The sequence below is a fragment of the Diadema setosum genome, chromosome 1 (assembly GCF_964275005.1).
Source record: "Diadema setosum chromosome 1, eeDiaSeto1, whole genome shotgun sequence".
In the NCBI taxonomy this organism is placed as follows: domain Eukaryota; kingdom Metazoa; phylum Echinodermata; class Echinoidea; order Diadematoida; family Diadematidae; genus Diadema; species Diadema setosum.
In genome coordinates, this window is record NC_092685.1 from 48363394 (window position 1) to 48371910 (window position 8517).

Sequence of the window (8517 nt, forward strand, 5' to 3'; positions counted from 1 at the left end):
TCACCTGTTGACTTCGATGTACCATAGATAGCAGATATATGTTTGTACCCTAAACGACTGAATTGACTGGTGGAGTGCATTTCGTCTGGAATTCTTCCGAATTCATGAAATTTTGAGGGTCTGCAATGCCGATGGCCACCAGGCTCAAACCGAAGCGAAATCGGCACGACGCCTGCCCGGACAACCCAGCGGAGGAAGAGCAGCCCACTGACCATGGCCAAAATCCAGCTGGGCAACCAACCATCACGTCGCCGGACAATGAAGTGACAGATAATGACAATGAGCTGGACTGTATACTGGTTGAAAAGATTCGCCGGGCTCTCCTTTCACCGACTGTCATGGCTGCCCTTGTGAAAGCTGTCAAAGAGGCTGTCATTGAAGACGTGACCCAGAGAGTGTACGAATCCCTACGACTCGATATAGAGAGCAAGGAAAGGGAAATCGGTGCGCTCACATCCCAAATGAGGAAACTACAACAAAGGCTTGACGAGGTTGACGACGAGCTCGACGACCAAGAGCAGTATAGTCGACGACACTGCCTCAAAATCCACGGAATAGCTGAGAGACCCAGTGAGAACACCGACGACGTGGTCATACAGTTCGCCAAGGATCAGCTAGACGTCGACATCAAACCAACTGAGATCGACCGCAGCCACCGACTTGCCCGACAAAATCGACATGGACGCGACGCTCGAGAAGAGAGTCATGGAAAGCGAAAACCGAACGTGATCATCGTCCGCTTCTCGACGTACAACGCCAGAGAGAGAGAGAGAGTTTACAAAGCAAAGGCCAAACTGAAGGGAACGCCATTCTACGTCAACGAATCTCTCACAGCGTACACACAGCAACTCTTGAACAAGGCCCTGCGCCACACCAACGTTCTAAGAACTTGGACATACGACGGAAGGATCACAGCCCTCACGAAAAACATGAAGAAAGTAGCCATACACGGTGAAAAAGACCTCGAGAAACTTGACAGACTGTAAGTTTTCCCCTCAAACCTGTGTCGATCATTTAAATAGTTGACGGACTAAACATGGTCTTAAAATACCCATGCATCTCATGTAATACAACAGTTAAATCAAATCAAAATGCAGTTATGTGTTTCAGGTGTAAGAGGTGGATTCACCTGAAGTGTTCGACTTTGGATCTGAATTTTTTTCTCTCAAGCTCAGACTGGTTCTGTGATATGTGTTTATACGATGAATTGCCATTTAGCGCAAACGACAGTCAAGATTGTGATAGTACACTTCAGTGTCAAAATAATAAGCTCAACCAAGTTAAAGCGTCATGTGATTTATTGAACTCTCTAAAAACTTATTCTGGTATGAATATTGCACATCTCAATGTCTGTTCTCTTGTTAAAAATATAGACGAAATTCGACTCATAATGCAAAAATCACATATTCATATATTAACTCTATGTGAAACCAGGCTAGATGATTCAATTACAGAAACGAAGAGATAGGAATACCGGGCTTTAAGATAGCCAGGAGAGACAGAAATAGACAAGGCGGTGGTGTAATTATGTATATTTGTGAGACGTTAAATATCATCATTAGAGAAGATCTGCACATCGAAGGATTAGAGTTATTGTGCATTGAAATTAGTTTGGAAAAACAGAAACCATTTTTAATCATGTCATGGTATAGACCCCCCGACTCATATGCTCATATATTCGATTCGTTTGAAACAGTTCTGCAGACTGTCGAAGTGCAACAAATTGAATATCTTTTGATTGGAGATCTCAATTGTGATCTATTATCAGGAAAATTATCACACAGTAGCAAACGTTTACTCGAATTGATGAAAGATTATAGTTTGAAGCAATGTTACTGAGGCCACACGTGTGACTGAAAACACTGCAACAAAAATCGATCTCGCACTCGCGTCATGTGATAAAATCTTACATTGCAATGTTATTCCGGTAAGTTTGAGTGATCATTATATGATTGCAGTGACGTGGGGGAAATGTAAACCTCATATGCAAAGAGATCACAATTATATTTGTTCACGTAATGTTAAGAAAATTGATGTTAATACACTGATAAGATATCTGCAGGAGCATTCCGCGAATGATGTCCTTGAAATGAATGATACTGAAAAGGCTTATGAGAATTGGGTTGAAAGATTTAAAGCCGCCCTAGATATACAGGCTCCTGTTAAAAGGAAAAAGAGTGCGAAAACAGAAGTCTCCATGGATGAATAAACAAATACTGGACACCATGCGAGAAAGAGATAATATGAAAAATAAAGCCAAAGAATCTGGAGTACCTGCTGATTGGCAGCGATATATAAAACTTAAAAACCGTGTAACGTCTCTGATTCGTTCAGCAAAACGTGTGTATGTTGTAGACAGCATTTGTAAGAATAAGGGAAACTCTAGTGCTATATGGAAATTAGTACGATTTTTGATACCAGGCAAGAATACATCTAATATTCAAAAGGTAAAATATTGGTGAAGAAATAACAGATGGTAAAATTATAGCAAATGTGTTGAATAATCATTATGCTGATGCTGTAAGATGTAGAAAAGCATCGATTGATTTCCAGGCAAATCCTGAGCAATTTCTCAAACCAATGTCACGTGATATTTTATTTTACTTCACTCCCGTTACTGAGAAGGATGTGTCGAAGATAGTAAAGGAAATACCCAGAAATAAAGCAACAGGACTTGATTATATTCCTTGCAGTGTAATTAAGGACTCAATTGAATGCATTGGTAAATCGTTGACACACATAATAAATCTCTCATTAATGGAAGGACATGTTCCTGATGAATGGAAATTAGCTCGAATAACTCCAGTGTTTAAAAATGGAGATGTTTGCGATCCTCGCAACTACAGGCCGATTTTTGTGTTACCCGTCCTATCGAAGGTAATTGAAAAAGTTGTTTTAAGCAGACTTACACATATCTCACGGAGAACGATATCTTGTGCCCGAATCAATTTGGTTTTAGGCCAAACCACTCGACAAGCCTTGCACTCTTAGAACTCAATGAAAATATAAGCACCGCCATAGACAATGGTTACGTTGTGGGTTTGGTAACCTTGGACTTAGAAAAAGCATTTGATATGATTTCCCATGATATCTTGCTCAGGAAACTGAAATTGTACGGTTTCAGTGATGATGTATTAAAATGGTTCAAATGTTATTTTTCTCTTCGTAAGCAAGTAACTATCATAAATGGACATACGTCGACCACATCATTTGTCACATCTGGGGTGCCCCAAGGCAGTATACTAGGGCCATTGTTATTTATTCTATACATGAACGATTTACCTCGTGTTGTCCATCATTGTACTGTATCTCTGTACGCAGACGATACTTGTCTATACGTAGCAGCTAAAGACCCCTATGAGATTGAAAGAAAGGTGAATGATGACCTCAGTAGTGAACTAGCTGAGCCATAACGAGTTACTATTGAATGTAAAAAAGTGCAAAGCTATGCTGATGGGATCACAAAGGAGATTATCCCGTTTTCGTAACGTGTCCTTCTTTATTGAAAATAGCAAGCTGGAGTTTGTCTCGGAATGTAAATACCTTGGCGTTATTCTCGAAAGTCATTTGTCTTGGACTCCACAAATAAGTCATGTAAAGTCAAAGGCATTGAGTAGCTTACACGTGTTAAGACGCACACGCGCATTCATTGACCTAGATACCGCGATCTTATTGTACAAAAGCATGATACAACCCCATTTTGACTACTGTAATACAATTTGGATGCATTCAAATTCTACCGCCATACGGAAACTCCAGGTCGTTCAGAATAGGGCACTGAGAATAATCCTACAAGTAAATGGTATGTATAGTCGAAAGCTACTGTATGAAACCTTACATATAGACTGTCTGAATGTGAAGTTAGAAAAAGATCTGGCTATATTGGTTTTCAAACTACTACACAAACCTGTTCCTAGGGAGATTTCTGCTAAATTAACAACAAAATTGTCACATTACCAACTGAGAAATAACGTATCCAAAGTTTCCCTCCCAAAGCCAAACACAAATTTCAAGAGAAACAGCGCATTGTATGTAGCGTCAAAAGTTTATAACGGCCTCCCGATTAATCTCAGATGTGAAACCCAGTTGAATAGATTTGTGTCAGACATTAATTGTACTATTTTCCAAACTCCGTTTTAATATGATAATTTTCAGATTTGTATGATTTTTTTTTGTCTAGATTACTTTTTCCCTTTGTTTTTTGTATCTACATTTTTTCCCTTATCAAACTTTGTTACTGTATTTTTGTTTTGTCAATGTTTCTTGTCGTGTTTGTGAATGCAATTTTTGTTTTGTATTTTCCTTTTGTTGTTTTATACCATGTATGTTGATATATACGGACTCACTGAAAAACAGCCCTGAGGCTGATAGTGGGTTTTTTTTTAAACCGTATTGAAATAAATAAAACAAAACAAACAAAACAAACACCGGGGAGTTGCGAGAGAATTAATTATATTCGACTTTTCCGCGGACTTTTTCCAGTCTCCAGCTGGTCTCGGGCACGTTTCCGCGACGCCTCCTTAGACGCAGACACTAATTTTGTCCGTGAAGTCTCCGAGACGTCTCCGTGACCTTGGGGAGACCCGTCGCGGCCGGAGACTCTCCGCAAGGCTAATGAAAAGATGAAGGGCCTATCGGAAAGGTCGCAGTGACGTCGCGGTAACGTTGCCTTGTGTAGAGTCGCCTTAAAGGGACGTTACAGTATTGGTGAGGATGAAAATTAGCTTTTAACTTTTTGCGAGATACCAAGAAAACACTTATGATATAGTACAGAACATACCATTTTAAGAGGAACTGAAAGTTTATTTGATGAAAATTGGGTTTGGAATGACTGAAATATCCAAAAACAATGTAAGACAAAGCGATCGTAATAAAGTGTGACCCCCCCCCCCCACTTTATTACAATTGCTCTTTTTTGGATATCTCAGCCATTTCAAAACCATTTTATATCAAATAAAATAATGTTGAATTCCTCGTAGAATTACATGCTCTTTCATATTTCATAAGAGGTTTCTCATTATGTCACCAAAAACTGTTAGAAACCTGAAATTAGGTCTCAACCAAAACTGTACGATCCCTTTAATAGGTGAGAGCGCAATTCATTTCTTGGTCTTAGCTTAGGTCCCATTATAACAGAGCTTTACAAACCAGAGTTACCGCGACAACGTCTTCACATTTTTTTCTTTACCTTCTCTGTTATTCAAATGGTCCCAGCAAAATGTTTCTCCGACGATGTCGCGGTAACTTTATAGCCAAATTCTACCTTATAGCTTATTATCTATCCTATTAAAACTAGCGTAATTATCCCGACATGACCTGGACAGCTAGCAGTAACATCCTTTGATGCACAATAGTCCAAAGAGAATGACACAGCAGACACACCGCTAGCCAATCACGTGCATGGATTATAACCACACACTCTCGCACCCTTTAAGGGATAGGTTGTTATGGAAACGTATACCCACAGAAGGTTTTCGGTGTGTCTCTGTAAAACGGTACCCCTGGCTCTCTCCTGCGATTTTATTGCCCGAGGCGAGGTCACTGTTGTTCTCCGGACGTTGTGACCGACGTTGTCGGGGTATTTTAAAGGTCTAGTTGTGAAGGGCTTTCGAGTCGCGAAGTCTCCACACAAGGAGATCGTTAAGATCATCGCAGTGATCGAAATCAGTGAGTTCCCTATATCACCGCCAAAATGTTGTAAATGTTATTCCTAGTCTTGGTCGTCCTTTCGCTTTCCTGGCCCTAAACCAAGGAACCCGGGAAATGTATTATTTGAAAGTTTGCGTGATAATGTATTGAGGACGAGAGGTTTGCAATCTTTGCAGACAATGTGTTTGCAGTCTTTGAAAGGACTATAATCGTGTGACAGAAGTGAACCCACAAGGCCATGGAAACTTGCACTTGTGAAAACTTTCCAAGATCAACACCATACATAACTATTTGTGGTGATACCGCGAACCTATAATAGTCTTCGTTGCTTAGTGGCCTGAAAGTGGCACTCCAACGTAAACAAGAAATTGCCTTTTAAGGTTAAGCGTTCAGCGACACAATTTGCTTATTGGCCTATCGCACTCGCAAGAAAACGAGGAAGTGTTGATCACTTGAAAGAATTATGGAACAGCGTTACCATTGCAAGGTAATTGTTACATCAGAGTTACCGTGAAGTATTTAATATTTCAACAGGGAATGATCATCATGTCAGTGATAAGGGGAGGCGGGATGCGATTTTGGTCTTTGCAGACTTCTGGGATACTGTATCTTGCTGTTTTCATCACGTTGTATACCCTATGTATCTCCAAGGTTTGTAAAATACTTAAAAGTTAAACTCTGCTGTTTCATGAGGTTATAACGTGTAGAATTCATAGAAGTCCTTTACCCTGAAGATGTAATGACAAGGATATACGATGTAATTAATGTTTGGATGAATAGATATATTCAAAGAAGAAGCAGCTCAACCAGAAATAATAAAAGAATATAGGAAAAGCAAAGGGATGCTTTTTAAAGTCTAGAATTTTGCAATGGGAGAGGGGTGGGGGAGGAGAATGAAAGAAAATTGCTGGAGTATATATTTCTCGACTGTCCAAATCCAAATCGACAAGATGGATCAGTGCGTGTATGAGTGATCCATCAGTGTACAACTGTGTTTTATGATTGATTTGGTTACATTTTATCTGCTTTTATCACCTCCGCCGGTATAGGTGAAACCGGGTGAGGATAAATTTGTTTTCGGGTCCGTATGTCTGTCTGTCTTTCTGTCTGTCTGTTTGTGCAGGCCCTACAAGATAACTCGAGAACTGATAAACGAATTTTCACTAAATTCCGTAGGGTGTGTTCATAATGACGTAAGAAAGTAACAATTACATTGTTGATCATGAAGTCAAAGGTCAAAGTTCATAGGGGTCGTAAAGGATCCGCCCCTGCCATGTGTACAGCTGAAGACTTGGATGGGGCTCATCTTATAGATGAATTACTCCTCCGTTACTGAAATATTTACACTACTATGACGTATAGGGGGAAAATTAAATATGGTAGGGATAAGGCTGGTATCCGTGATGATCTTCGGAGTGTGTGTGCAGGTGGATGTCGTTTGTGTATACGCTTAAACCGAAGTCACTTTATCATTGAATTTTAGTGAAAATGTATGAGTGTGCAAGTCTGACAGTGCAAGTCAACTTCTGTAAATTCAGAATGCGCACGTATTTGGTGTAAAGCTTCCGTGTGTATTACAAGGCTACCTATATAAATAGAAAAGATTTTGAGAAATCTTTGTATGATCATTCCATTGCTAGCACTATACTCATATAGTGCACGTCGACGGCCAGCTGAATGTGATCTCTTATTGTTCATTTTTTCGAAAATACGTTAAATCCAAACAATATCAGATTTTCTAATCCAATTGAAATCATGATGTGTTCATTCATATAGAAACCGAAATTAGATTCTTCCATCTGAATATGAAATAGAGGATGCCATTTAAAATAGATTACAAACTGGGAACCGCTGAAATGCTAATTATATCGCTTAAAAGTTTGTATGGTGATGTTTGTGTCTACTCCGTATGTGTCTGTTGTCTTTGAAATAATTGACGGAAGAAGACCCACAAATAGTATCGAAACTATCACTTGTGAAAACTTTCAAGTGTGAAAACCACAAGTACTTCATGTTTACCATGAGCCTGGCACATTTCTCTTAAGTACAAGCTGCAATTTTCCTTAGTGTTTATTGCCTATGATCGCCTATCGCACTCTGGACTACGAAAACGAGGAAGTGTTGATGACAAGCAGGACAAGATTTAGTGTTCAGCGACACCATTGCAAGGAAACTGACATCAGAGTCGAGTCAGTAAATTACCAAACATTGAGAGTAGATTTCAACAGGGAGTGATCATCATGTCGGCAATGTGGAGAGGCGGATGCGATTTTGGTCTTTGCAGACTGCTGGAATATCTTGCTGTTTTCATCACGTTATGCCCTATGCATCTCCAAGGTTTGTAAAAATACGCATAGTTTGAATTGTGCTATAAATGCAACAATGTAGAATACACTGTATTACAGTGATTTCTTATCTTTAAGACGGAATGATAAGGATGGTGTCTTTGATGTTTTGATCTCCATTACATTAATCAATAATTGATCATTAATCCGTCCTTCCGTCATGAGTTACAACTCGTTAATTCGAAAGTTTGATGTCGATTTGATATTTATTCATGTCAACACCGTAAAAAGGCTATCAGCTTTAAAGCTGCTTTCCAGCAAGGCCGAGGATAAGAATATAGAAAAAAAAAAATAAAGATAGAACAGGTAAGGATGGAAAAAAAATGGTTAAAGATATCATACAGATGAGCACAATTATATATTTGAACAAATAATCTATACACACAAAAAAATAAGTGTGAATGGCAAAGAGAACATTTCGAAATGACAAAATGTTTTAATCATGAGGGTGAACAAAATACGGGCAGTCAAAACAAAAACATGATACAATACGTTGTTACAAAGAAATGAATGGTTAAAAAAC

General features: G+C 39.2%; 1 pseudogene; it reads left to right on the forward strand.

Moving 5' to 3' along the window:
• The first annotated feature begins 1390 nt into the window (after positions 1-1390).
• On the forward strand, positions 1391-4524 carry LOC140243278 (uncharacterized; annotated as a pseudogene).
• Positions 4525-8517: the final 3993 nt, after the last annotated feature.